Source organism: Mandrillus leucophaeus, unplaced genomic scaffold, assembly GCF_000951045.1.
Source record: "Mandrillus leucophaeus isolate KB7577 unplaced genomic scaffold, Mleu.le_1.0 Scaffold420, whole genome shotgun sequence".
NCBI classification, from domain to species: Eukaryota; Metazoa; Chordata; class Mammalia; order Primates; family Cercopithecidae; genus Mandrillus; species Mandrillus leucophaeus.
Window position 1 is genome coordinate 1,435,998 of NW_012104477.1, and position 6,292 is coordinate 1,442,289.

A 6,292-nucleotide genomic window follows, 5' to 3' on the forward strand; every position below is an offset into this window, starting at 1 on the left:
AATCGCTTGAACCCGGGAGGCTGAGGTTGCAGTGAGCCGAGATCATGCCACTGCACACTCCAGCCTGGGCAACAGAGTGAGACTCTGTCAAAAAAAAAAAGAAAAGGCAGGGAAGGGGAAGGGAGGGGAGGGGAGGAAAGGAAAGGAAAGGAAAGAAAAAAGAAAAAGAAATACCACCTTGCAGAATAAATAAAACCCCAGCATTGAAAGTCTTGCTGCTAGGAACAACACATGCTTTGGAAGCACCACCCTTTGTGCTTTGTTGGGGGAAACCAGTTATGTGGAAGCACTTGTGGATACTCAAGAGTGTGCATGGGAAGGAACGAGTGTAACATGGGCAGGTCAGGGACCAGTGGACTTTTTGTAAGCTTTCAGCTCAATAAAATGAACCCATGTGGTAAAATAATAACAATAAGTGAAGCTAAAACTTGAAGGTTTAGCACTGACAGAGAATCTCCTGGTGGGAAAGAGGTCTAAAGAACATGGGTCAGACTCGGTGGCTCACACCTGTAATCCCAGCACTTTGAGAGGCAGAGGCAGGCGGATCAGTTGAGGTCAGGAGTTTGAAAGCAGCCTGACCAACATGGTGAAACCCCATTTCTACTAAAAATACAAAAAAAAAAAAAAATTAGTAGGATGTGGTGGTGCATGTCTGTAATCCCAACTACTGAGGAGGCTAAGGCAGGAGACTCGCTTGAACTCAGGACATGGAAGTTGCAGTGAGCCAAGATCATGCCATGGCACTCCAGCCTGGACAAGAGAGTGAGATTCTGTCTCAAAAAAAAAAAAAAGCAGCAACAACAACAACAAAACCATAGTCACTACCTTGTATATTCCAACTGTTCTATAATACTAATTAAGACAAAAAAAAAAAAGAACATAGTCACTGCCTTGGACAAGGGAAAATACATAAGCTTTAGCATCAGAATTGGACCCCAACCCTGGCTCTACTGCTTATTACATGTGCCTGGTTTTGAGTTAGTTCCCTAACTCTAGGCCAGGTGCATTTTCTAGCAGAGTAGTTGTTCAAGTCTGGAAAGAGTGAATCTAGGAGGTATAGTGGTTAAGAGTGTGAACAATGAAACCTGTCCACCTGGATTAAAAACCCAGCTCCATTCATATTAGCTAATGGCCTCCAGCAAGTCACTTAACCCCTCTCTTTAAAGCACAGCTTTCCCACTTGTAAAATGCAGGCAACAATAGTTCAAGCCTCATATAGTTGTGGTAAGGATTAAATGAGTTTGTATTTGTAAAGCAGAGGGTGCCCGGAGCAAAGTGCTTTATTAATGTCTAATAATATATTGGTCTTCGTTTCCCAACCTATAACCTGGGGATAATAATGCTGAACTAACTGTAAGGATTCCAATGATACGTGTAAAGTGCTAGAAAAGTGGCCAGATGCGATGGCTTATGCCTGTAATTCCAGCACTTTGGGAGGCCTAGGCAGGCAGATCACCTGAGGTCAAGAGTTGGAGACCAGCCTGGCCAACATGGTGAAACCCGATCTCTACTAAAAACACAAAAGTTAGCTGGGCGTGGTGGTGAGCACCTGTAGTCCCAGCTATTCAGGAGGCTGAGACAGGAGAATTGCTTGAACACAGGAGGCAGAGGTTTCAGTGAGCTGAGATCGCCCCACAACACTCTAGCCTGGGCCACAAGAGCGAGACTCCATCTCAAAAAACAGAACAAAACAAAGAAACACCAAAAATAAAAAATAAAAAACCCAAAATAAATAAATAAATAAATAAATAAAAATAAAGTCCTAGTGAGGAGATGTCCAGTAGCTTTTATTTCTGTTCCCCACCTCGCCCCTACTTCTGCCCTGTTACCTTGGAAATCTTGTCTGATTACTGCTACCTCTGCCTTCAAGTTGTCTCTTGCTCAGCTTGGTGTAAGTAATTGATTCCTTGATTTCCTTGATTTCAAGAGATTTCTTGATTTCCTTTGGCTCAGCTGAGAAACTCAAAATGTGTTTGCTAGAGGCCAGAAGAAAATAAAAGTGAAACAACCCCAGAGAACCAGCTGACGCGAACCCTGACCCGTATTACATCTCTTTCTACTCTAGGGTGAAAACAATGGTTTCGAGGAGATTCTGGTTTTCTAAGACTTCAGTTCCCTTCTTACTTCCTCTTTTAGGACCCTGCAGAACATCAACTGGCCAATTAGTTACAAAATCAAATTCTTCATTGTGTTAAGAAAAGGGAAGAGGGGCTGAGTGCGGTGGCTCACGCCTGTAATCCTAGCACTTTAGAAGGCCGAGGCGGGCAGATCAAGACCAACCCGGCCAACATGGTGAAACTGCGTCTCTACTAAAAATACAAAGATTAGCCAGACATGGTGGCACATGCCTGTAATCCCAGCCACTTGGGAGGCTGCAGCAGGAGAATCACTTGAACCCAGAAGGCAGAGATTGCAGTGAGCCAAAATCGCACCACTGCACTCCAGCTTGGGTGACGGAGTGAGATTCCATCTCAAAAAAAAAAAAAAAAAAGGTAAGAGGGAGGGAGAATACTTACTTCCAAGAGACTGTAAGTAGTCAGAACCTAGAAAACTCAGGGTAAACTTTTCTGGGGAGCTAAGACTTACTGTTGTTGTTGTTGTTGTTTTTATTAAGGTCAAGATCAGGGATGAGCAAACAATGGCCCTTGGGTCAAATCAACCCATTACTTGCCATTACTTGTTTTTGTTGACAGTCTTATTAGAACACAGCAAATTTCAACATCTGTCCATCTTGTGTATGTGTTATCTATCGTCTCAGGCTGTTTTCGTACTACAATGGCAGAGTTAAATAGTTGTGACAGAAACTGTATGGCTCTTGGCCCCTTATAGGAAAAAAAAAAAAAATTACTAACCTCTGGACTAGATAATTCACCCAGGATCATATTTTCAGTATTCTCAGTGCAGAAATTCCTTACCTTCATCAAATCCACTAATGCATGGCTTCTCAATCTTTAATGTGCATTTAAGTCACAGCGGGAACTTGTTAAAATGTAAATTCTAGCCAGAGGTCTGGTGTTGAACACCTGTAGTCCCAGCTACTTGGGAGGCTGAGGCAGGATGATCACTTGCTTGAGCCCAGAAGTTCAAGGTTACAGTGAGCTATGATCACACCAGGGCACTCCAGCCTGAGTGACACAGACTGAGACACTGTCCCTAAAAAACAAAACAAAACAAAACAAAATGTTTTAAAATGTAACCGGACATGGTGGCTCAGGCCTGTAATCCCAGCATTGTGGGAGGCTGAGGTAGGTGGATCTCTTAAGACCAGGAGTTTGACACCAGCCTGAGCAATACGGCAAAACTCGTCTCTATTGAAAGTACAAAAAATTAGCCAGGTGTGGTGGCAGACATCTGTAGTCCCAGCTACTTAGGAGGCTAAGGTGGGAGAATCACCTGAGCCTGGGGAGGTGAGGCTGCAGTGAGCTGTGACGGCACCACTGCACTCCAGCCTGGGTGACAGGAGTGAGACCCGGTCTCCAAAAAATAAAATAAATCCAAAGTCTGATTCAGTAGATCTGCAAGGAAGCCTGAAATTCTGTTTTCTGACAACCTCTGAGGGGTACCAATAAGGCTGTTTCCTGGATCCACTGGATCCCATCAATTATCTCATCATTCCTGCCCCCCCCCCATTACCCAGCTTAATTACTCTGGTTAATCAGTAAAATCACTCCCATACAAATATCAACTTCCTTGCCTTTCTTTCCCTCTGCTGCTCTCACCTGACAGAAACCCAACCTTGGATGAACCCAACATATACCTTCTTCTTGTTTGTGCCATGCAGCTCTACATTGCAGGAGAAAAATCACTGGACCTATGTCTCCAAATTCATGGTCATCAATCTCAGACAGACCCTAAGTACTGCCCAGCAACTTTCCACTTTCTCTCTCCCACACCCATAATGACCATTCCATACCTTTCCTTACTCCTCAAACCTCCCATTCTTCCTTCACACTCATTTCAGAGGTGATCCTGAGTCAGCTTTGTTGAGAACCTCTTTGTATCAGTTAAGGAACTCCTGTTTTAAAGCAGGATTTCTCAACACTAATGACATTTGAGGCCGAGTAAGTCTTTGTTGTGGGGAGTTGTTCTGTGCGTTACAGGATGTTAGCAGAATCCCTGGTCTCTACTCACTAGATGCCACTAACATCCACTGCCAGTTGTCAACCAAAAATATCTCCAGACATTGCCAGAGATCCATTGAAGAATACAATCTCCCCTGGCTGAGAACCACTGGTTTAAATAAATAGAAACCAACTCCAGCTGGAGATTTTTTGAGAGGCTAATGGAGTAACTCATAGATAGACCTTGAGTAGGATACAAATCCTAGGGGCTGGAGATCTTCAGCCTTCTTTCTGGAAGTTGTCATTAGGTTAGTTCCTTCTGTCTTTGGGTATTCCTGATTAAGTTTCAAATTCTCAGTAGGAAGAATCTAAGTCCTGTTTGGGTCAGGTGTTCACTCCTATAGCCTGGAGAATAGAGTCTGTGACTAGCATAAACCTAGGAAGAGGTATTCAACAGGAAAAAAGTAATAGCCACCATACTTCCTTTGTATTATGTATCTATATTCTGTTAAAGTGACATAAAACTGGCTACAAAGACTTCAATAAATTGGAGTTTATTTTTCTATGATAAAGAAATACATCTGTCGGAGGCAGTTTTTGCCCTGTGTTCAGCTGCTAAGTAATATCATCATAGCCTCTCTGCATTCCTCAGCTCTGACTTTTCATCTTCAAGCTTATTGCCTGAGGTTGAAAGACAGCTAGCATACTTCCTAACATCATGAGTCATGACCACATTCAGAAATAGGAAACAGGCTGGGCATGGTGACTTACCTCTGTAATTCCCGTGCTTTGAGAGGCCAAAGTGGGAAAATCACTTGAGGCCAAGAGTTCGAAACCAGCCTGAGCAACATAGCAAGACCCTATCTCTACAAAAAGAAAAAGAAAAAGAAAAAAATTAGCTAGGCATAACAGCACTTTGAGACCCCATCTCTACCAAAAAAAATAAATTAAATACAGAAATGAGCCAGGTGTGGTGGTGTACACTTGTAGTCCTAGTAAGGAAACTGAGGTGGGAAGATCGCTTGAGCCCAGGGGCTCAAGGTTACAGTGAGCTATGATTGGCCACTGCCCTCTGGACTGGGTGAGAAAGTGAGACCCCATCTGTACAAGAAAAAAAAAAAGGTGAGGCGGGGCCAGGCACAGTGTCTCACAGCTGTAATCCCAGCACTTTGGGAGGCCAAGGTGGGCAGATCACCTGAGGTCAGGAGTTCAAGACCAGCCTGGCCAATATGGTGAAACCTGTCTCTACTAAAAATACAAAATAAGCTGGGCATGGTAGTGGGCACCTGTGATCCCAGCTACTCAGAAGGCTGAGGCAGGAGAATCACTTGACTCTGTCTCAAAACAAAGGAAAAAAGAAAAGAAAGAAAGAAAAGAAAAGAAATTGAAACACTCGGGATAGGAGATGGGGGGATGCAAGGAGGCAGCAAAAGAACCTTTTATGTAAGAAGTTCCTTCTCCTTTTGTTAGTAAAGGAAAAACTGTCACAGAGCCACCCCCACACACCACCCCACTCCCACCCACCAGCTCCAGCAAACAAGCCTTAAAGTTCCATTGACTAGAAATAGGTTATATGACCATTCTCCTGGTACAAGGTATGATAGGAAAGTTAGTGTCTGGCAAAGAAAGAGGAATGCAGTCATCATGACTGGCTTACACCAATTACAACGAATCCCCTAAGTATGGACACACTGCTACCCCCACACCAAATTTTGGTTCTATTAACAAGGAAAAAGAGGGTCTGGCTGTTAGGCAATCGTGCAGTTTTTGCCACGTCTTCCCGATACAAAATCCCCAAACACTCATGATTCTGTACCCATGTCCTCTTTCCTTCCTTCTGTAACAACAAAAGGCAGGCCCTTTACCTATACTCTGAATTCCATTCCCCTCACCTCTCAAGGACTTCACTCCTTTATTTGGCTATTGCCTTTCCTTCCTATATGATGAATCTTCCCCTGGTTACAGAATCACATTCCAGGCATACAAACATGCTATAGGAATGTCTTCCATCTTTTAAAAATCCCCTTCCCTATGGATAAAGAAATGTGATAATGCAAGCAGAGTAAAATTTTAAGTAGAAAATTTAGCAATTTTACTGCAAAATTCTTTCAACTTTTCTATATGTAATTACATACTTTTTATAATGTAATGTTGGAAATAAAAGCTGTTCCTTGACCCCAAATCCCCCTCCAAATTTCCCTGCTTATTGTTCAAATTCATTGAAAAAGTTC

General features: G+C 43.1%; 1 protein-coding gene across 1 annotated transcript in view; it reads right to left on the bottom strand.

The window, feature by feature from the left end:
* NUCB2 (nucleobindin 2) overlaps nucleotides 1-6,292 on the bottom strand; it is a 92,245-nt gene that overhangs the window by 75,558 nt on the left and 10,395 nt on the right. The window contains exon 2 of the mRNA XM_011992949.1: nucleotides 1,830-1,976. The gene's annotated coding sequence lies outside the window, so the exon portion shown is untranslated. The remainder of the gene's footprint in view (nucleotides 1-1,829; nucleotides 1,977-6,292) is intronic.